This window comes from Anolis carolinensis, chromosome 2 (genome assembly GCF_035594765.1).
Source record: "Anolis carolinensis isolate JA03-04 chromosome 2, rAnoCar3.1.pri, whole genome shotgun sequence".
NCBI lineage: Eukaryota > Metazoa > Chordata > Lepidosauria > Squamata > Dactyloidae > Anolis > Anolis carolinensis.
Window position 1 is genome coordinate 198,380,512 of NC_085842.1, and position 24,510 is coordinate 198,405,021.

Here is a 24,510-nt window from a genome sequence, read left to right on the forward strand (position 1 = left end):
ACACTCTCTCAGCCTCAGAGGAAGGCAATGGCCAACCCCACCCCAAGAAATCCTAGGGTAGGTACGTCTAGGGGTTCCCCATGGGTAAAAAAAGGACTTGGAAGGCCCACAACGGCAACAATAACAACAACAGAGACTGGTGGGGGCTCTCCCACCCCCACCCGCCGTGTACGCGTCCCCTTTAAGAGGCGGTCCCAGCCCTCCACGTGCCGCCGCTGAGTGACGGCCACACATAAACAGAGCGGCAGAAAGGAAGCCGCGCTTGACCGATAATAACCTCCGCGGCGCAGCGCCGGCGGGATCTATATAAGGCGCTCCGGGTGCGGGACTGGCCCTGGTTTGGCCCCAGCCTCGTCGGTGGGAGCCACAAAGGACGACCGGAGAAGCCCTCCATTGACTGGCTCTCCGATCTACTCCGGGAGGGAGAGAAAGATCGCCTCCCCATCAAACTGGCGAGGAGGTAATCAAAACAACAATAAAAACAGCAGGGAGTGGGGGCAAACTTGGGGTGGAGAGTCAGAAGGGGTTTTCTCACCCCCAACCAAGAACGGAGGTGGGATATTTCTTCTCAGCGCTCTTCCAGACACCCAGACCAGAAAATCCCACATTATCCGAGTGTGGACTCAGATAAACCAGTTCAAAGCAGATATTGTGGGATTTTCTGTCTTGATATTCTGGGATATAGGGTGTCTGGAAGGGCCCTGAGTGTATACAGAGTGCTTTCTCTTGCCTCCCTGGTCAATTGTTTGTCCTATTCGCTTCAGGCAGACCAATATGGGAGGATGTAGTCGTTGGTGTCCCAAGGCTTTTCTGACCCAATTTGGGGCCATCGGGATTCGAACCCGGGGACAAGGGTGTCTTCTTGTGCCCTTAAGTTGTCGAGTTTGTTTGGATGGGAGTTACTGGAAAGGCGGGAATCAAAGCCCTAACCCACCAACCCTGTCTTCTTTGTCCTTTCTGGCTTGGAAAGGACAAAGAAAGCGGTGATGGGTTAGGAAGTGAGACGTCTGGAAAGTTGGACAATGCCACTCCTGCATCTCCACTATAGAATCAATGCAGTTTGGTCCCACTTTCCCAGCCATGGCTCAATGCTATGGGAATGCTATAGTTTTACCTCAACTTTAGCCTTCTCTGCTCAAGAGTGCTGGTGCCTCACCGGGCTACAACTCCCAGGAACCCTTAGCATTGAGCCCTGGCAATGAAAGTGGAATCAAACTGCATTGATTCTATAAGTAGAGATGTACAAATCGCTCAAGCACCTATCGCTTAAGACTCTCGTTGTTCAGCTCCCCAAACGCCTCACTTATTTTCTATGGTGTTGATGTAGCCACAAGCTTCATTGACATCAAGCATTGGAAACTGGGCATGTAAAAGAAAAGGAAGAAAGACATATAGGAAGTGGGTTGCTATGAGTTTTCCGAGTTGTATGGCCATGTTCCAGAAGCATTCTCTCCTGACGTTTCGCCCACATCTATGGCAAGCACCCTCAGAGGTTGTGAGGTCTGTTGAAACTAAGCAAAGGGGGGTTTATATATCCGTGGAAGGTCCAGGGTGGGAGAAAGAACCCTTTGTCTGTTGGAGGCAAGTGTGAATCTTGCAATTAATCACCTTGATTGGCATTGGAAAGCGTTGCAGCTTCAAGGCCTGGCTGCTTCCTGCCTGGGGGATCCTTTATTGGGTGGTGCTAGCTGGCCCTGATTGTTTCCTGTCTGGAATTCCCCTGTTTCCAGGGCCAGCTAACACCTCACAAAAAAGGATTCCCCCAGGCAGCTTCAAGACCTAGCTGATTCCTGCCTGGGGGAATCCTTTGCTGTGAGGTGTTAGCTGGCCCTGAAAATGGGGATTCCAGACAGGAAACAATCAGGGCCAGCTAGGACTTCCCAACAAAGGATTCCCCCAGGCAAGAAGCAGCCAGGCTTTGAAACTGTAAGGCTTTTCCGTGCTAATCAGGGTGGCCAATTCAACACTCACACTTGCCTCAGGCTGACAACAGTTCTTTCTCCCACCCTGGACTTTCAATAGACATATAAACCCCACCTGCCTAGTTTTCAACACATCACAAACTCTGAGAATGTCTGGTATAGATGTGGGCAAAACGTCAGGAGAGAATGCTTCTGGAACATGGCCATACAGCCTGGAAAACTCACAGCAACCCAGTGAGTCCGGCCATGAAAGCCTTCGACAACACAGTAATAAGACTAACAATCAATTTGAAATTAGATCAGCAAAAATGTAACGATACAAAATCAGTATGGAAGCAAAATGAGACATATTGAATTGACACAAAAACCATCCTCCATAAATAAGGTGTGATATAAACATAATCCTTCCTTCATTCCATACACTTTTCTTCCTTTCTCTCTCTCACACACACTTTTCTTTCTTTCTTTTTTTCTTTATCTTTCGCAAATACTTTTTTTCCCCTTCTGCTGCTTTCTCGGAAGGAGCCTCCAGTTGGGGCTGCTGAGACGAGGCGAAAACCTGTACTGACAGAGAAAAAGGCACAAGACAAAAAAAAAAAAACCTCACACAGCTCCAAGTTGCACGAAATGACCGAGAGTAACCCCGGCATGGAAGGAGAGCTTAATGAAAGCCAGAAGCCGGGCAAGTGCCTGTATGGCTGTCTGTGTAGGTTTTTGCCAGGCTAGGGCTTACTTTAAGCTGCATATATGCAAGCAAAGCCACCTCTGGCTAGTCTTTGCCTAAGAAAATCCTCGGAAATCCACAGGGTCACCCTAAGGTGATTAGAAGGCATACAAACACACATGTATGTGCAGTCAGGCTTCCATATGTGTGGATCCTGTGTCTACAGCTTCAACCATCAACTGCTTGAAAATATGCAAAAGAAAAGTCCTCCTAATGCAAACTTTGATTTTGCCATGTTATATCAGAAACGGCCTTTGCATACATAATTTTATACAATGGGATGTCCTGAAACCGAATCCCAGCGGAGATCAAGAACACATTGTGTTGTCGAAGGCTTTCATGGCCGGAATCACTGGGTTGCTGTGAGTTTTCCAGGCTGTATGGCCATGTTACAGAAGCATTCTCTCCTGACATTTTGCCCACATCTATGGCAGTCATCCTCAGAGGTGTGAGGTGTTGGAAACTAGGCAAGTGGGATTTATATATCTGGCTGAATAAGGTGGGAGAACTCTTGTCTGTTGGAGGCAACTATGAATGTTGCAATTGGCCCGCTTGATTAGCATAGAATAGCTTAGCAGCTTCAAAGCCTGGCTGTTTCCTGCCTGTAGGAATCCTTTGTTGGGAGGTGTTCACTGGCCCTGATTGTTTCTTGCCTGCAATTCCCCTGTCTTCTGAGTGCTGTTCTTTATTTAGTGATTTGAGAGTTTTTAAATACTGTACTGGTAAAAGACACATTGTTTGTATTTGTATTGTTTGTACTCATACTCTAAAGCAGGGGTTCCCAAACTAAGGCCCGGGGGTCACATGCGGCCCTCCAAGGTCATTTACCTGGCCCCTGCCCTCAGTTTTATAATAAAATATATTGTATAATAATATAATGTAATAAAATATAACACTAATAATAATACCATATAATAGTATTAATTATATATTATATATTACTAATAATATTAGAGTATAGTGGTAAAGTTCAATATAGTAATATATAATGCTAATAGTGTGCTATGCTAATAATATAATATATTGTATGTACATATAATTTGTAAGCCACTCTGAGTCCCCTTTGGGGTGAGAAGGGTGTGATACAAATGTTGTAAAGAAATATAGTAAAGCAATAAATAATAAATAAATTTTAGACTTAGGCTTGCCCAAAGTCTGAAATGACTTGAAGGCACACAACAACAACAACAATCCTAATTAATTTGACTATTTCATTGGCCAGAAGCAGGCCCACACTTCCCATTGAAATCCTGATAAATGTATGTTGGTTAAAATTGTTTTAATTTTTAAATATTGTATTACTCTTTCATTGTTCTTTCATTGTTCTTGTTGTTTTTGCACTACAAATAAGACATGTGCAGTGTGCATTGGAATTTGTTCATATTTTTTTTCAAATGATAACTTGGTCTTTCAACAGTCTGAAGGATTTGTGGACTGGCCCTCTGCTTAAAAAGTTTGGGGACCCCTGCTCTAAAGGCACCCAATCCTGGAACCAAATCTCAGCAGAGACCAAAGGCCCATTGTACTTTTGTTAGGGACAAAATAATAACACAACCTCTGAGGATGCCTGCCATAGATGTGGGCGAAATGTCAGGAGAAAATACTTCTGGAACATGGCCATACAGCCCAGAAAACATACAACAGCCCTGTGATCCCGGCCATGAAAGCCTTCGACAATACAATAATAAAAGTGTAACGAAATTTGAAAAAAATTATGTTCCTGGTTTGAAAGTGTTATTTCTTATTTAATTGTATAACACTTACTTTGAAAGTAGTTTTTATCCTCCAGAAACTTTGTTTTTGTGGCTGCCACAAACTCGGTTGAATTGGTTGAGAATTGATTATGAGATATTTATTGAAAAACTGTAGCAAAATGTGCTGTAGGATATCCCACCAAAACAAAGTTTTTGCAGTTTAATAAACGTTTCCCATGTTTTGATGATAGAACCAATTAGGAAATGACATTTATAAGCCAGGAAAAGAAATTGTGTTACATAGTGTAATAATTACAACATCAACAACATTTATTTCTCTCCCACCTTTCTCCCCATAGGGAGTCAAGGCATCTAAAAATCATATAACACAACCTCATAAAAACTTTGATTAAGACAAAAACAAAAAAATACTGTTATTTCTTCAATTGTAAGACAGTTTTTCAGTGGTGAGGTGCACCCTATTTCGGTACCACCATCACCAAGAAAAAGACATAGGAGACACCTGTGATTCCAAGATGCATCTCATTTTTGGAAATGGTTATATGGGGGGAAAGTGCATCTTTGAATGGAAGAAATACAGTAAAAACAATTAAATATTTGTGAGTGGATATAGAGTTAAAATATAATAAATACAGTAGAGTCTCACTTATCCAAGCATCTGGATAATCCAAGCCATTTTTGTAGTCAATGTTTTCAATACAATGTGATATTTTGGTGCTAATTTTGTAAATACAGTAATTACAACATAACATTGCTGCGTATTGAACTACTTTTTCTGTCAAATTTGTTGTATAACATGATGTTTTGGTGCTTAATTTGTAAAATCATAACCTAATTTGATGTTTAATAGGCTTTTCCTTAATCCCTCCTTATTATCCAAGATATTCGCTTATCCAAGCTTCTGCCGGCCCGTTTAGCTTGGATAAGTGAGACTCTACTGTACAATTAAAATAATATTTAAAGCTCACTATCTTCCCTGTAGGCTGTCTTCCAAAGTAAAGAACTGGCTAAACCACTTTGAAGTATACCATGCTTAAAAAAACCCTATGAAATGTATATGGTTGCCCTATATTGATGAGCAATCCGAGGGCACATATATCACGTATGTATATGATGCCTGCCAATCCATCAATTTTGGGAGCACACCTGAACTTCAGCAAGGAGTTCAGCCAAGGCATGGAGAAATTCAGGTCTGAAAAAAAGTTATTTGCCAGGGGAAGCCTCAGAGGAAGAGGGCAAAAATAATTCCTATTTGGTAATATTGTTGTCTATTGCTCTCCCATCCCACATCCCTGTTGTGAAACTCCTTGCATCCTTTTCTCGCTCTAGTGAGTCAGGGCTGGGAAGGAATGGGAAGGGTAGAATTCCAATGAAAATGTAACTCTGGAGATCAGGAAATGCTTCCCAGTTCTCCAAAATTCACCTTTCAGTCCTTTGTGTTGTTGAAGGCTTTCATGGCTGGAATCACTGGGATGCTATGAGTTTTCTGGGCTGTATGACTGTATTCCAGAAGCATTCTCTCCTGACATTTCACCCACAGGCATCCTCAAAGGTTGTGAGCTCTGTTGGAAACTAGGCAAGTGGGGTTTATATATCTGTGGAATGGCCAAGGTGGGAGAAAGAACTCTTGTCTGTTTGAGGCAAGTGTGAATGTTGCAGTTGGTCAGCTTGATTAGCATTGAATAGCCTTGCAGCTTCAAAGCTTGGCTGCTTCCTGCCTGGGGAAATCCTTTGTTGGGAGGTGTTAACTGGCCCTGATTGTTTCCTGTCTGGAATCCCTTTGTTTTCAGAGTGTTGTTCTTTATTTACTGTCCTGATGTTAGATATTTTTTTTAATACTGGGAGCCAGATTTTGTTCATTTTCATAGTTTCCTCCTTTCTGTTGAAATTGCCCACATGCTTGTGGATTCCAATGGCTTCTCTGTGTAGACGTTTGGTCCTTTGCATGTCTATGTGAAATGGTGCCTTTTTTTGGGGAGGGGGGGAGAACTGTAGCAGAGTTGGGAAATTCCTGTTGGTCAATTTTCTGCCTCGTGGACTGTTAAATATGGGCGACGGAAAACATAAAATGGGCTGCTCTTTTGAAAAAGGAGTATGTTTGATAATAAATAGTGCCAGGTTTTCTGCTTTAAACTGGATTATATGAGTCCGCACTGCCAGATAATCTGAGATAAACAGAAAACCTGGGATCAGTTCCTGGGATATAGGGCCTGTTTGGAAGGGCCCTATATCCCAGGATCTGATCACAGATTATCTGGTCGTGGAAACTCATAAAATCCGGTTTAAAGCATATAATCTGAATAACATTTCACATTTTCTGCTTTGAACTGGAAATGTGTGTGATGTGATGTCTTACGTTTATTTTAGTTCTTACTTTTTGGCTATTATTGGTTAGTTATTTGAAGTTTATATTGATATTGTTTATTTATTGTGTTGATTTATTTGTTGTTTGTCTGTCTTATTATGCCTTTGGATGTTTGCCACTTTTGATGGAAACTGCCCTGAGTCCCCTTGGGGAGACAGGGTGGGTTATAAATACATTATCATTATCATTATTATTATATGGCAGTGTGGACTCCGATAACCCAGTTCAAAACAGATATTGTAGGATTTTCTGCCTTGATATTCTGGGTTATATGGCTGTGAACAAGTCACACACTCTCAGCCAGAAAGAAAGGCAAAGGCAACCCCCATCGCTCTCAGAACAAATCTTGCTAAGAGAACTCTCTGATAGGTTTACCTTAGGGCCTCTATGAGTCAGAAACTGTTTGAAGGCACACAATAGCCAGCACTGTTTTGTATTAGCCATCAGATTTAGGCCAGGTTTAAGGAGCATGTTGTTACAGGAAGCCGGGCACTTTTGTGCTGCAATTCTGTTTCTAAGATGGAAATTCTTTTATGTCATCTTGGTAAGGCTATAAATGATCTGCCATTAACTGCAATCGAACTTCAATGCAACTGTTCCATATTCTCATCTGATGCTCTAGATCAGTGGTTGGATCTGCACCGCCCTATATCCCAGGATTTGATGCCAGATTATCTGTTTATCCCAGATTTTCTGGTAGTGTAGAGTCAGGCCCCTTCCGCACAGCTGAATAAAATCCCACATTATCTGTTTTGAATTGAAGTATATGGCAGTGTGGACTCAGCTAACCCAGTTCAAAGCAAATACAGAAGAGTATTATCCAACACTCACTTATCCAACATTCTGGATTATCCAACACATTTTTGTAGTCAATGTTTTCAATATATCGTGATATTTTGGTGCTAAATTCATAAATAAAGTAATTATTACATAGCATTACTGAGTATTGAACTACTTTTTCTGTCAAATTTATTGTATAATATGTTTTGGTGCTTAATTTGTAAAATCATAACCTAATTTGATGTTTAAAAGGCTTTTCCTTAATCCCTCCTTATTATCCAACATATTCGCTTATCCGACGTTCTGCCAGCCCATGGATGTTGGATAAGTGAGACTCTACTGTAATGTGGGATTTTCTGCCATGATATTCTGGGTTATATGGCTGTTCGGAAGCGCCCTCACACAATCCAGTTCATAGCAGCGTGTTAAAGCTCTGAGCTGCTGAACTTCCAGACTGAAAGGTCACAGGTTCGAATCCAGGGAGCGGATTGAGCGCCCGCTGTTAGCTCCAGCTTCTGCCAACCTAGCACTTCGAAAATATGAAAAGTGAGTAGATCAATAGGTACCGCTCCAGCGGGAAGGTAATGGCTCTTCATGCAGTCATGCTGGCCATATGACCTTGGAGGTGTCTATGGCCAACGCTGGCTCTTCGGCTTAGAAATGGAGATGAGCACCAACCCTCAGAGTCGGACACAACTGGACTTAATGTCAAGGGGAAACCTTTACCTTTACCGTAGATCCAACCAGTGTTTTCCCAAACATTGGTCCTCCAATTGTCTTGGACTTCAACTCTCAGGGCCCTTCCAGTCAAACCTGGGGTCTGATCCCAGGTTTTCTGCATTAAACTGGATTATATGAGTCCACACTGCCAGATAATCTGGGATAAACAGAAAACCTAGGATCAGATCCTGGGATAGTATAGGGCTTGTCTGGAAGGGCCCTAAGAGAGATTGTCTTGAACATATTTGGTTCCTTTTTTCCTCTCTTTCTTTTGTCAAATGTATGAGTCACACAGGAAAAAAGTCTGTTCCTTTTGCACTTTTACAGGACTAGTCCTGCAAGGAAAGCATGTGATCCTGTGTCGAGGCCCGTAAAAGAAAGATGGGACACAGGCCCCTTCCACACAGCTGAATAAACACATTATCTGCTTTGAACTGGAATATATGGCACTGTGGACTCTGATAACCCAGTTCAAAGCAGATATTGTGGGATTTTCTGCCTTGATATTCTGGGATATAGGGCTGTGGAAAGGCCCACAAAGAAGATGAGTGACACCAGTTGTGTTGAAGGGGTTAATGCATTACACGAGAAAGAGAGCCCTTCTGTAGATGTGGGTTAGAGCTGCTTAGCGGCACATTTTTCTGGAAAAACAAACTGAAGTTGATCACAGTCCCAATGGCAGGGTCCAGGGTGCATTTCCTGATAAAGTCTGGTTTTGATTTTTAACAGGCTGTTGAGAGGTGCTTTAGAAAGGAGAAAATGGGAATTATGTGCTTCAATGTCTTTTGGAAGCATGCATACAATCAAAGATGTTTTCACACTTCTAAAAATTTTAATGGGCAGATCATTAAGACAATCAATTAGACAAAGCTTCAACCAATTAACTGTAGGCGATACTTGTGGTATACTGTTTTGAGCATTATGGCTCTGGAAAAAAGGTAAAGGTTTCCCCTGACGTTAAGTCCAGTTATGTCTGACTCTGGGGGTTGGTGCTCATCTCCATTTCTAAGCCGGCGTTGTCCGTAGACACCTCCAAGGTCATGTGGCCGGAATGACTGCATGGAGCGCCGTTACCTTCCCACCGGAGCAGTACCTATTGATCTACTCACATTGGCATGTTTTCGAACTGCTAGGTTGGCAGAAGCTGGAGCTAACAGCAGGCGCTCACTCCACTCCCAGGATTTGAACCTCAGCAGTTCAGTGCTTTAACACACTTCGCCACTGGGGTTCCTATGGCTCTGGAAATCATACCTGAAACGTATTGTCGAAGGCTTTCATGGCCAGAATCACTGGGTTGTTGTGAGTTTTCTGGGCTGTATGACTGTATTCCAGAAGCATTCTCTCCTGACGTTTCACCCGCAGGCATCCTCATTGGTTGTGAGGTCTGTTCGAAACTAGGCAAGTGAGGTATCTGTGGAATGTCCAGGGTGGGAGAAAGAACTCTTCTCTGTTGAAGGCAAGTGTGAATGTTGCAGTTGGCCAGCTTAATAAGCATTGAATGGCCTCACAGCTTCAAAACTTGGCTGCTTCCTGCTTGGAGGAATCCTTTGTTGGGAGATTTTAGCTGGCCCTGATTGTTTCCTGTCTGGTATTCTCCTGTCTTCTGAGTGTTGTTCTTTATTTACTGTCCCAATTTTATACTTTTTTTAATACTGGTAGCCAGATTTTGTTCATTTGCATGGTTTCCTCCTTTCTGTTGAAATTGTCCACATGCTTGTGAATTTCAGTGGCTTCTCTGTGTAGTCTGACAAGGTGGTTGTTAGAGCGGTCCAGCATTTCTGTGTTCCCAAATAATATGCTGTGTCCAAGTTAGTTCATATAGTACTCTGCTATGGCTTACTTCTCTGGTTGAATTAGTTTGCAGTGTCTTTGATGTCCCTTGATTCGTGTTTGAGTGCTGCATTTAGTAGAATTCCAAACAGGATTCCCCCAGGCAAGGAGCCAGGCTTTGAAGCTGGAAGACCATTCAGTGGTAATCAAGGTGGCAAATTACAACATTCATACTCATACTTGTCTCCAACAGACAAGAGTTCTTTCTCCCACCCTGGACATTCCACAGATACATAAACCTCATTTTCCTAGTTTCCAACAGACATCAAAACCTCTGAGGATGCTTGTCATAGATGTGGGTGAAACGTCAGGAGATAATGCTTCTGGAACATGGCCATACAGCCCAGAAAACTCACAGCATCCCATACTTGAAAGCTTCACTTGGCCATGGAAACTCCTTGTGGGACCCTGGGCAAGTCATGCTTTCTCCGCCTGTGAGGGCCCTTCTACACTGCCATATAATCCAGATGATCAAAGCAGATAATCCAGATTATCTGCTTTGAACTGGATTATATGCATCTACACTGCCATATAATCCAGTTCAAAGCAAATAATCTGGATTTTATTTGGGAGTGTAGAAGGGGCCTGAGAAAAATCATGGCCAACAGTCTCTGAAGAAATCTTACCAAGAAAACCTTGCAACAGTCTTGCCATAACTCACAAACAATTTCTGCACTCACAACAGCAACAAATGATAATTTGGGAGTGAATGGTAATATTGTTTGCTAGGGATCTCCAATAACTCAAAAAGGCACCACACTGAGGATTTAGCAATATGCCAATATATTTACACTGTAAATACCCATTTGGTCTGCTATGTTTTTAATGATTAACTAAACATATTTGGACACCTCTGGTTTAATGCATGGCATAAAAACATATTTAATCCAGTCTTAACCTATTTGGGGGTACATCTGAGTGCCAATGTGGGGCGAGAAGGGCATTTTAAAATGGCTTGAGTATTACCAGCTGAAGTTGGCTTTCATTCCAATGAGGGTCATAGATAGTACAGAGATTGATAGTGTCGATTTGCATGGGGTTGTGTGGGATCTGCACAAAGCCTGTGTATAGTATGGTGAGCAGAAAAGCCTGTGTTGCTTCTGGTATTTGCTTTTTCGTTTCAATCAGCTTTTTATGTTTTTTTGTGTATCTTTGTCTTCATAGAAAGGGGACTGCAGTGGTATAGCGAGTTAAACCACTGAGGCGCAGAACTTCTTGACCGAAAAGTCGGCGGTTTGAATCCGTGGAGTGGGATAAGCTCCTGTAATTAGCCCCAGCTTCTGCCAACCTAGCAGTTCGAACACATGCCAATGTGAATAGATCAATAGGTACCACTCTGGCAGGAAGGTAATGGTGCTCCATGCAGTCATGCTGGCCACATGACCTAGGAGGTGTCTATGGACAACGCTGGCTCTTTGGCTTAGAAATGGAGATGAGCACCACCCCGGACTCGACTGGACTTAATGTCAAGGGGAAACCTTTACCTTTACTTACCTGCCTTCAAGTTGCCTTTCCATTTATGGAGACCCGATCAATTTGGCGCTTTTAGGGTATTTAATAGATTAAAGTTTTTGCTATGAAATTGGTTCATGCAGGAATGATACCGTGTGATTGTTCACATATACATCTCCCATGGAGTAGATATTCTATGTCACGGAAGTACTATATTGTCAGAATGCACATTCCTTCCTCACGGGTGCTAATCCTGATGTAGGGATACGGCATGCATGTCAATCTGATTGGTTTGTAACATCAAGCGACCTCTGATATACATCAGGGACCCCTGAGATAGGTAGAGATAGATAGATATGCTATTTTATTTTTCACAGAAGCAGAAATGTAGAAAGTATTAATGTGTATTACTCTAGTTTAAATTAGAAATCAGATCCATTATTATGCCATTCAATCTGTATCCTTCTTTATCCAGCCTATAGGTAAAGGTAAAGGTTTCCCCTGACGTTAAGTCCAGTCATGTCTGACTCTGGGGGTTGGTGCTTATCTCCATTTCTAAGCAGAAGAGCCGGCGTTGTCTGTAGACACCTCCAAGGTCATGTGGCTGGCATGACTGCATGGAGCGCCGTTACCTTCCCGCCGGAGCGGTACCTATTGATCTACTTACATTTGCATGTTTTCGAACTGCTAGGTTGGCAGAAGCTGGAGCTAATAGCGGGCGCTCACTCCGCTCCTGGGATTTGAACCTGGGACCTTTCGGTCTGCAAGTTCAGCAGCTCAGTGCTTTAACACACTTCGCCACCGGGCTCCTTATCCAGCTTATAGGATGGACTAAAATGCTGAGCATATGTGCTCTTGTGTCTTGCACACTGAATATTTATACTTTATCTATATTCAAACAATGCAAAAATGTTTAGTTTCTGCTGAATGTCTCCTTTTTCGGAAAAACCCTTTCAAGTTTCTTTATCTTATTCTTGTGTGTTAGTCTTGCTGAAGAATTTGAAGAATCCCTATATGTCTTCCCCCTCCAATCTCTTTTGATGTTCAGCTTTTGCTGACAGAGTTAGGGAACAGGGATATTTTTCCAACCTGCCATTAATCTATGTTTGTTGGAAGTTCCCAAGCTTCTGAATGCATGGACAATGGCATTGCCCTATTAGGCAAACAAATATAAACATTCCCCTTAAGTAATTTTAAGTACTGGAATTTTAGAATATTTGACATGGCAAAATAAATATTCCTGTATCTTCTGGACTATTTCGTTAATACAGTGATTCCCAAACTTTGGTCTCCAGGTGTTTTGGAGTTCCTACAGTTCCTAACAGCTGGTAAGCTGGCTGGGATTTCTGTAATTTGAAGTCCAAAACACCTGGAGGCCCAAATGTTGGGAAGCACTGTATTAATATAACACTATGTAAAATAAAAAGTAAGGTAAATTCTTTGTTCCTGGTTTGAAAGTGTTATTTCCTGTTTAATTGTGTGGTACTTACTTTGAAGGTAGTTGTTATACTCCAGAAACTTTAGGGATTTCTTGGGATGGGGTTGGTCACCACCACCCCCTAAGGCTGAGAGAGTGTGACTCGCCCAATGTCACCCAGTGGGTTTCCTTTCAAGGCTGAATGGGGATTGCAACTTCCAGAGTTGAAGTCCAAAGGGTTGTTGTATGTTTTCCGGGCTGTATGGCCATGTTCCAAAAGTATTCTCTCCTGACGTTTCACCCACGTCTATGGCAGACATCCTCAAAGGTTGTGAGGTATGGAGAAACTAAGCAAGGATGGTTTATATATCTGTGGAAGTTCCTGGGTGGGGAGAAGAACTCTTGTCTGTTGGAGGCCAGTGTGAATGTTATAATTAATCACCTTTGTTAGCATTAAATGGCCTTCCCAGCCTCACATCCTGGCCTGGGGTATCCTTTGTCCAGAGTCGTTAGCTGCCCCTGATTGTCCTGCCTGGAATTCTTCTGTTTTGCAAGTGCTGCTCCTTATTTACTATCCTTTGGAGTTTTTTAATACTGGTAGCCAGAAAATCTGGAGACCTATTCTTGACCCGCATGTTCTTCCAAAGTGAAGACATCAGTTTCCAGACGGAAGGCGGTCCTGGTCAGGGTTGTCTTGACATGCCTTCCTCTTGGCACGTTTCTCCCTTTCGCCCTCCATTCATGCCTCTTTGAATTCCACAGCACTGTTGGTCACAGCTGACCTTCAATTAGAGCGCTCAAGGGCCAGGGTTTCCCAGTTCTCGGGTTCTATGACACAGTTTTTAAGGTTGGCTTTGAGCCCATCTTTACATCTCTTTTTCTGTCCACCAACATTATGTTTCCCATTCTTGAGTTGGGAATAGAGTAACTGCTTTGGGAGACAGTGATCAGGCATTCGGACAATGTGGCCAGTCCAGTGGAGTTGATGGCATAGGAGCATCGCTTCAATACTGGTGGTCTTTACTTCTTTCTGCACGCCGACATTTGTCCGCCTGTCTTCTCAAGAGATTTTCAGGATTTTTCTGAGACAACGCTGATAGAATCGCTCCAGGAGTTGAGTGTGACGTCTGTAGACAATCCATGTTTTGCAGGCATATAACAGGGTTGGGATGACAATAGGTTTATAAACAAGCACCTTGGTATCCCTATGGATGTCGCAATCCTCAAACACTCTGCTGCATTCGGAGAAATGCTGCACTCGCAGAGCTCGGGCGGTGTTGTAGTTTAGTGTCAATGTTGACTTTTGTGGAGAGGTGGCTGCCAAGGTAGCGGAAATGGTCAACATTTTCTAATGTTACACCATTAAGCTGTATTTGTATTGCAAAGGGATTGGCTGCTGGTGCCTGTGAAAGAGCACTTTGGTTTTCTCGATGTTCAATGAGAGGCTTCTTGTATGCTTCTGCAAAGGTATTTAGAGTACTACATTATATTATTATGGTACCACCCGAAAAGAGCACGGATGAGCTCCCTCTATCAGCTCCAGCTCCATGCGGGGACATGAGAGAAGCCTCCCATAAGGATGGTGAAAACGTCAAAACATCCGGGCGTCCCCTGGGCAACGTCCTTGCAGACGGCCAATTCTCTCACTCCAGAAGCAACTCCGGTTGCTCCTGACACGAAAAAAAAATTTATGGTACTACATTATATGGTCAATTTAGATGGGGCCCCAGTGATAATTGGAGCAACCAGCATGTTGCCTCTGATCCTGGAGTTACCGTGTTTCCCCAAAAATAAGACAGTGTCTTATATTAATTTTTGCTCCCAAAGATGTGCTAGGTCTTATTTTCAGGGGTTGTCTTATTTTTCCATGAAGAAGAATTCACATTTATTGTTGAATGAAAAAAAATGAACATTTATTATATACTGTACAGTAGTTGTCATCACAAATCAGCATAACCAGAAAAACTGTGAATCCTATCAATAATTTCTTGTTCCTACCATTATTTCCATGTACAACAATCTATGTTATGTACATTTACTGATCCTTCATGCTCTGGTGTTCTGTTTGGTGGGCATGCTTCCAAACAAAACCTTTGCTAGGTCTTACTTTCAGGGGAGGCCTTATATTTAGCAATTCAGCAAAATCTCTACTAGGTCTTATTTTCAGGGGATGTCTTATTTTCGGGGAAACAGGGTAGTATGTGGACGTCATATCTAGTAGCTATTTAGCTCGATGGCATTCTGGCCAGTTCTGCTGGGCCTCCCTGTTCCCTGTAAGAAGTATGAAAGCTCCCTGGAATTCACCAGATGTGTTCCTGTTTCTGTGCTGAACTGCGGAGAAAGAACAATAATGTTAGGCAACTTGTTTTTAAAGAACGCTTTGGTCGGCTTCCAAGGAACTCAAGGGTTTTGTGGATTATTTTACATTGCCACAGAGAAAAAGTTGCTCTTACAGTTATGTCTACAATTGTACAATATAAAAATGAAAAACATTACACTGGTCTTGTCATCTGGAGGACTGATGTTGGAATTCAGTTTAACTTTCTTGGAACCGAATTTGCTTTTGCTGATCTTAATAAATAGCAAAACCAAAACAGAGAAAGCTAGATGTTATTAATTGAATATTTTATGTACATTTCCTTGATCAGACCTGATTTCACCCACAATAGATGGCAGCATTTAAGTGTTGGGAAAGAGTGTGGTTAGGAGTATTGGAGATCTCATTACACACATAAAGCAAATTGCATCTTGGGTGAGTTAGAGAATCTCCGTTAATGATGCCTTTAATAGTGGCTTTTCGACTGCATCATCATAACTTCCAGTATTATATCCGTCATTGATTGGTGAAGCTTACGGTCTGTTCTTCTCTCCATGTTATATTACCGTCAGTCTTATGTACCACCTTTAAGGTAAAGGTAAAGGTTTCCCCTGATGTTAAGTCCAGTCATGTCTGACTCTGGGGATTGGTGCTCATCTCCATTTCTAAGCCAAAGAGCCGGCGTTGTCTGTAGACACCTCCAAGGTCATGTGGCCAGCATGACTGCATGAAGCGCCATTACCTTCCCACCGGAGCGGTACCTATTGATCTACTCACATTTGCATGTTTTCGAACTGCTAGGTTGGCAGGATCTAATAGCAGGCGCTCACTCTGCTCCCGGGATTTGAACTCTCAGATGTCATCAGTGAAGACTGGAGATGAGCATCAATCTTAGAGATGATGATTTTTAAACATCTTTTTGTCAGAATGTTTTGCTATTTCTGAAAGCGAAACATATCCCTTCTTCCTGGAACATAAAATAATCTTTCAGATTGATGCTCATCTCCAGTCTTCACTGATGACATCTGAGAGTTCAACATTTATGGAGGTGCACCATAAAATTGCCTCTGGATGCTTCATGGTTTTATGAGGATAAAATGTAATGTCAGTTAAAAAAATATTACTTGATTTGTAGGAAGCTTTTCAATTTATAGTGAGCTCATGAGCCAATTAAAGGAAAACACTAGCTGATGCTTTATGAGCTCAGAATCCTAAAGAGGTTTAAGTAATGGGGTTGCTAGATCCCCAAACATTAAATTACATCACTCTGCATTTCTTTACTTCATGCTTTCAGAGAAGGTCAATAATTCTTCAGGGACAGAGCTCTCAAATGTGTTTAAATTTTTGGTTTGGCAGTTCTCTTGAAGGCTTCAGAACTTTATGGACACAATGATCCTGTGAGAATATAGAGAAGAAAAAAAACAGAATGTGGTTTGAAAATACAGTGTGACTGCCATATTCATTGTGAATATATTCTTGAATTCACTGTGGAAATAGAAAATGTGGATAATAATGAACCCTATTGAAATGAATAACTTTCATTCATTGTTGCCATAGAGTCGCCCTGAAGACTCTAGCAAACTCTTTAAAAAGTATCCTCTTGAGAAACTGTCTAGGGCCCCATCTACAGTGCCATGTAAAATCCAGATTATCCGCTTTGAACTGGTTTATATGAGTCAACACTGCCATATAATCCAATTCAAAGCAGATAATTTGGATTTTATTTGGTAGTGTATTTATTTATTTATGTATATATTTATTTACAGTATTTATATTGTGCCCTTCTCACCCCGAAGGGGACTCAGGGCAAATCACAATGCACATATACATGGCAAACATTAAATGCCATTAGACATATGACATATATAGACAGACACAGAGGCAATTTAATATTTTCCAGCTTCCAGCTTCATGAGGGTTGCTTGATTCCGGCCACAGGGGGAGCTGCCACTTCACCGTCTACTTGTGACACCGAGTCCTTGATGGAGTGCTTCCTCATTCTTCCTCATGCTGCTAGAAGATTTTATGGTGTCATAGGTTAGTTAAATTAGCCTCCCGCATAAAATGGTACCTAAATTTTCTACTCAACAGATGTAACTGTCTTTTGAACAAGCTAGGCTATTATTGGTAGGGGGCTTAATCTGACCCGGGCTGGCTTCGAACTCATGACCTCTCGGCCAGTAGTGATTTATTGCAGCTGGCTACTAGGCAGCCGTGCCACAGCCCAGTCCTACAAGGCTAAAAGACCTAGAAATCTTTTGGAGTGGACATATTTTGTTGGATATGGAGAGACGGACCCATGGGTAATGTTCATATAAGTTTGGGACTTGTATAATTCATATTTTAGCATTCTGCTCTGGCTAACTTTTGAGATAGTGCAGTAGTGGGACTTGGGAGACTCCAGTATCCTCAGCAAGGGGCTGCGGTGGCACAGTGGGTTGAACTGTTGAGCTGCACAACTTGCTGATCAAAAGGTCAGTAGATTGTATCTGCTGAGTGGGGTGAGCTCCAGTTGTTAACCCCAGTTTCTTCCAATGTAGATGTTTGAAAACACACAAATGTGAGTAGATCAATAGGTACTGATCCAGCGGGAAGGTAACGTCGCCCCATGCATTCATGCCGGCCACATGACTTTGGAGGCGTCTACGGACAACACCGGCTTTTTGGCTTAGAAATGGAGATGAGCACCACCCCCAAGAGTCGGACTCGACTAGACTTACTGTCAAGGGGAAACCTTTAGCAAAGAAATTCACTAAATGCTCTACAGCTAGCTCATTTCTCTTCAGCCTGACTTACTTCATCAAACTGCTAAAAAGTTACAGTGGTGGTGATGGGAAGGTTTGTTGCCTTGAGCCTTTTAGAGAAAATGTGCAACATAAATAAATTTTGTCATGTCCACGACTTGCTATTTCTAAAGAAGATACAGAGTTGAGTGGAAGTGAATGTGGCACAATCAGGCTTGGCCTTATTTGTCATGGGAGGCCATGGGGTTCCTCTGATAGGCTTTATGCCAAAAGAAAATGCCCATATAAGCTTCTAGTGCTGATATCAGGCTTTCTGGTTTGTTTTTTTGTGTGGGACACAGCAAGGGAGCTGCATTCTAGCCACAACTGAGAAAGACAGATCACTGTTCTAGACACAAACTCACAGAATTCCCCTGCCACATATAATGCTGGGAGATTTTGAAAGTTGTATCCCAAGTAGGTACCCTTTGAAACATAATTTAACAAGATGACAAACTTCAGTGAATGAACCTTCACCACAATGCTTGACAAGAAAAAAAAGAGACACATTATCTTTCTTCCACTTATTGCATTTGTTGTTTTGGAGCACAATTTATATTAAAATTAATATGGCCTCTGTCAGTCGGCATGCCTTTAAGATCTTCAAGGAAGGACCTTGTTTTCATCTCACTATCATCACAAATGCATCTGGTGAGACCACAGAACAGAGACTTCTTGGTGGTTGCTCCCAAGTTGTAGAACTTCCTTTGATGGAAAACATGGTTATAACACAACAACAACACTTTATTTGTATTCCGCCCTTCTCCCTGAGGGGATTCAGAGTGGATTACAGCATATAAACAGACACAAGCAAACATTCAATGCCTTTTTACAATAAAATATAATGAGACAGAAATACGCAGACAAAAGCAAATGCTTCTCCTTTCATTTCCGGCTGTGGAAGTGGTGCTCATCTCTGGCTCTGGGGGAGGTGCTCTTATCCATATCCAAGCTGAGAAGCCTGCATTGTCCGTAGACACCTCCTGGTTGTGTGGCCAGCATGACTTCTTGGAGCGTCTTTTTGCCTTTTCCCGCCAAGCGGTACTTATTTATCTACTCACATTTACATGTTTTTGAACTGCTAGGTTGGCAGGAGCTAGGGCTAACAGCGGGAGCTCACCCCATAACGCGGATTCAAACTGCCAATCTTCCGTTCAGCAGCACAAGGATTTAACCCATTGTGTCACCGTGGTTGGCTCTTCATCTACTCTTTTTTTCCACTAGTAGAAAAAAGAGCCCCGGTGGCGAAGTGTGTTAATAAAGCACTGAGCTGCTGAACTTGAAGACCGAAAGGTGCTAGGTTCAAACCCTGGAAGCGGAATGAGCGCCCGCTGTTAGCCCCAGCTTCTGCCAACCTAGCAGTTCGAAAACATGCCAATGTGAGTAGATCAATAGGTAGCGCTCTGGCGGGAAGGTAAGGGCGCTCCATGCAGTCATGCTGGCCACATGACCTTGGAGGTGTCTACGGACAACGCCGGCTCTTCAGCTTAGAAATGGAGATGAGTACCAACCCCCAGAGTCAGACATGACTGGACTTAACGTCAGGGAAACCTTTACCTTTTACCTAGAAAAAGGCTGGACCTATAGTACTATATAATGTGGTTTCGATCTATATAATTCCCAGAAATTAATTAGCAACCAGTGGAGTTACTTTTATATGCTCACTTCTAAAACTTGGTACAGAGGTAGTCCAATGTATATGTATTGTAGATGTCCAACCTTGAGGTTACCAGTGCACTTGCTACCATATTTAGATCTTTTAATTCTAGGAATGGGCACAGCTGGTGCATTGGCTAAAACTGAAACAAGCTTTAATGGGTTGTGCTATACCTTCACCCTAAAAAGATCATTAAAAACCACAGATGTGTCATAAAACATCTACAGATGTTTTAATGTGTTTATAAAATGTTTTTAATATAATTGTATATTTAATCATTTTTAACTTTTGTATCAAACATGGTTTAGCTGCATTTTGCCTTAGTGCAGCTAAATCATGTTTGCTGCATTGAGTCTAGTACTGGGAGAAAGGTTGGATCAAAATATGCTTGTCATAAAGCATATCAAGTCATAGACATTCGAAGTCAATTTACTTATTGTCGTGATAGGTAGACACGAGAAAGGGAGGTTAATAATCTTATGGCAGGTTGGCACGTAGCCTATCTTCATAATTGTTTTATTCAAGCTAATGTATTTAAATGACTTTTAAAAATTGACAGGCTTAGATAAATGTTATCTTGGTTGAGATATGAACTTGCTTGTTGCTTGAGGTCGTAAACATAATTAGGCTCTAATACTTAACCATTTTTGGTGGAACAACAAGACATAAATTTTATATATGAATAGTCAATTAGCAGGATTTATGTATTTGAGGTCTCATCTGAGACTGCGCACTGAATCCCATAATGCTTTCCTCTCGGCATTCTGATGTAGAAAATCCAGAGCTTTGGAGAGTACTTTATTCATCTATACAGTAGGTACTCCACTTCATGAGGATTAGGGTCACAGGATCCCAATGAAAGTGGGAAAAACACATAAGAAGCCCACTATTTTTTGTTACCTGAAAGAACACCTTTCTAGGAATTTCTAGGTCCTCCAGTGCCACTATATGGTCAGTGTACACCTTACCTTGACCATAAAGTTGTACTGGAGGACCTGGCGATTTCTAGAGAGATCGTTATTTAGCAAATCTCTGAATAAACTAATTACCTAAATTTACACCAGGAAATGTGGAGGGCTGACTATAGTTCCTAGAATTCCCCCAGCCAGCATAATAATTTGGCACTTATTTATTTATTTCATTTATTTATTTCAATTATTTATACCCCGCCCTTCTCACCCGAGGGGATTCAGGGCGGCTTACAAGTGGCAATTGATGCCGTTACACAGATATACAATAAACTAAAATGATTAAAACAGTTAAAACAATAATAAAATAGTCATAAAATAGTCATAAAATACAATATACAAAGTTTAAAACAATGCAAAGTGCTTATGCCATTCATCCACCAGACGTTATTCAAGAGCCATTTGCTATCCAAAATATATTTTTCAAAGGTTTGAGAATATATTTGTAGACCAGCATATGCTACTTATGTAGAAGGTCCCAGATTAATTTCAAAGTATCACAGGGTGCTAGCTGGGAAATAACTTTTGCCAAAGACCTTGGAGTGATATTATCATTCCAGTCCTTGCAGATTTTTTGATAGATAATAATCACTGGTTCTTACGTAGAGAGTAATGCTGTGTGGCCTCACGCAGCATAAATGTACTTGAATTGTGTACCTTTCCAGTCTTTTGCAACAGACTTTTCAGGGTCGGACCTAAATCCAGGGCAGAGTTGGACATGGCCATGTTTCAGATGGAAGTCACCTTGGCAGACTACTTGAATACCATATTGGAAGAAATGGTGGCTTATAAATATAGTAAATGAATGAAATAAGCAACAGCATTAGATAACTAAGGCTGGAGCTGCACTGCACATTTGAGTTCTTCCACCATGAGTTTGAGGATCATCTTCTGAGAAACAGAGGAAAGGACAATCACACAGGGTGCTACTGTTGCGCTATATTGCTCAGATGCCGTTATTCTTCCTCCGATATGTCTTTGGCATCTGCTCTTCGACTAATGCACAAAACCTACAAAAAGTGGATGCAGAGGAAATGCTGAGTTACAGAACTCTTCAAATTGCACATTATATGAGTCTGCAGTTCAAAGAAGTTAATTTGGATTTTATATCACAGTGTAGAAGGGACCTCATATAATCCAGTTCAAAACAGATAATGTGAATTATCTGCTTTGATATTCTGTATTTTTTTAAAAATCAACTCTTTATTTATTAGTCAATTTTGACCATATCAAAACACGTGAAACATACAAAACGTACACATTTAATATTCTGTATTATATGGCTGTGTAGAAGAAATCAGAGTCTACACTGACATATAATCCAGTTCAAAGCAGCTAATCTGGATTTTATATGGCAGTGTAGATGGGCCCCCAGTTGCGGTCCAGTGTTCAATTTCACGAGATCTGTAACTCAGTATTTCCTCTGCATCCACTTTTTGTAGGTTTTGTGCATTAGTAGAAGGGCAGGTGCCAAAGATATATTGGAGGAGGAACAATAGTGTCTGAGCAATATAGTGCAACAGTAGTGCCCTATTTATTTTATGATTGTTATTTTACTGTTGTTGTTTTAATTATATATGCTGTTGTACTGTTTTATCTGTTGATCAGGCTTGGTCCCCATTTTGAACCGCTCCAAGTTCCCTCGGGGAGATGGAAGCGGGTTATAAATAAAGTATTAGTAGTAGTAGTAGTAGTAGTAGTATGAGATTGTCCTCTCCTATGTTTCTCATATGATGATCCTCAAACTCATGGCGAAAGAACTCCAATGTGATTTGCTGGCAGTAATAATGGCTGTCCTAAACAACTGGCACCTATCTGGCTGTGCTTCCTGTTTGGATTCTAGAGTTGCCAAGCTTAGTTTCTAATATATAAGAGTAAATCAGGATTATGTTTGGATTATGACTCACACCTGCATGGCTGGTGATGGACAATGAAACGTGCAATCCTGTTAAATCTGGGGAGCCACTCGTTGCTCAGTCTGCAAGTATGTGATAAGTTTGGCAACACATTATCGCTGCAATAATCAGGTATGTCATGGCCACCCTTATTGCTTTGTGTGATAACCAATAAACAGAAAACTCCATCTATCCTCAGTCCTACAATTTTATGATTTAAAGATATTTAAAACCCATATTCATTTTATTTCTAGATGTGTCCAGTTCCTCAAAGTTGAAGGGAACCATTTTTGAATTAATAAAAATTATTATGAACAATACAGCTTTATTTATATTTATATATTTATTTATATTTATATTTGGACACCCCCCCCCCGGTGGCGCAGTAGGTTAAACCGCTGAGCTGCTGAACTTGCTGACCAAAAGGTTGCTGGTTCGAATTCAGGGAGCGGAGTGAGCTCCTGCTGTTAGCCCCAGCTTTTGCCAACCTAGCAGTTCAAAAACATGCAAATGTGAGGAGATCAATAGGTACCGCTGCAGCGGGAAGGTAACAGCGCTCCATTGCAGTCATGCTGGCCACATGACCTCGGAGGTGTCTACGGACAATGCCGGCACCAACCCCCCTGGACATGACTTGACTTAATGTCAGGGGAAACCTTTACCTTTTAAAATTTATGTTCCGCCTCTTCTACCCAAGGGGACTTGGAGTGGCTTACAACAGGAAATACAATATTAATAATAATAAACAGGCGACAATTCGGGGAAAAATTAAATCGACAGAAGTAAAAACAAATCATAATACATAGAAAAGAATAAATAACAGTAGATGTCAAGTATAAGTCAAAATATCACTCATAAGTATAAAACTAAGTAATAATTAGGAAATGTATTAACTTTATATCTCACTAGAAAATGTAGGGAGTTTGCCTTAAAGAAAATGATCTGATCAACAGGAGCCAGGTTCCTCATTTCTGGGACTCTCTCGAACACAAATGGCCATATTGGCTCCATTCAGCTGATAACGGATCTGCCACCAGACTTTGGGGTCAAAGCTCACATCCACTGCTGACATTTGCAACAGACCAAATCTGGCAGGGACCGTAGTGCTCCTGAGGGCTTAGAGAGCTCAAGGCTGGCTCCATTGGCCGTATTACTTGTCTGTGTTTGTTGCAGCAATTCAGGTAAGACTTTAATCTTAATGAGTTCTGGTTATGACAATTCACTCAAATGAGAAAACTCAGGATGCTTTATGTCTGGAATTCCTTGCAGTAGATCCTGTCATTGGTGTCAATGGGAGTTGGGTAGCATTCAGATTGTAGAGTAGAGGTTAAATAGAATGTCCCAGCTATTCCTTTGGATGCATTCCTAAATTATTATTATTATTATTATTATTATTATCATCATCATCATCATTATCATTATTGGTGGGTTGCTGTGAGTTTTCCAGGCTGTATGGCCATGTTCCAGAAGCATTCTCTCCTGAAGTTTTGCCCACATCTATAGCAGGCATCCCCAGAGGTTGTGAGGTCTGTTGGAAACTAAGCAAGTGGGATTTATATATCTATGGAAAGTCCAGGGCAAGAGAAAGAACTCTTGTCTGTTTGAAACAAGTTTTAATGTTGCAGTTGTCATTATCATTTCTTACCTGTCTCTTTCTATGAATCAGTATACTGTTTTTAGGCTCTTAAAAAATCTATCTTTTGGAAAAACAAATAACATAATAATAATAATAATAATAATAATAATAATAATAATAATAATAATAATAATAATGGTGATCGGCACATTGGGTGCCGTGCCAAAAGATCTCAGCTGGCATTTGGAAACAATAGACATTGACAAAATTACGATCTGCTAACTGCAAAGGGCCACCCTACTGGCATCTGCACGCATCATCCGAAAATACATCACACAGTCCTAGACACTTGGGAAGTGTTCGACTTGTGATTTTGTGATACGAAATCC

At 41.5% G+C, this 24,510-nt stretch overlaps 1 protein-coding gene across 2 annotated transcripts in view; it reads left to right on the forward strand.

Annotated features, from left to right (window-relative positions):
- Window positions 1-258: 258 nt before the first annotated feature.
- Window positions 259-24,510, forward strand: part of abca1 (ATP binding cassette subfamily A member 1) — a 160,444-nt gene continuing 136,192 nt past the window's right edge. Inside the window, exon 1 of one of the 2 annotated variants that reach the window (XM_008103698.3) lies at window positions 259-460. The gene's annotated coding sequence lies outside the window, so the exon portion shown is untranslated. Of the gene's footprint in view, window positions 461-23,612; window positions 23,727-24,510 lie in introns of those variants that run through there. The other variant, XM_016991135.2, reaches the window with a different exon arrangement.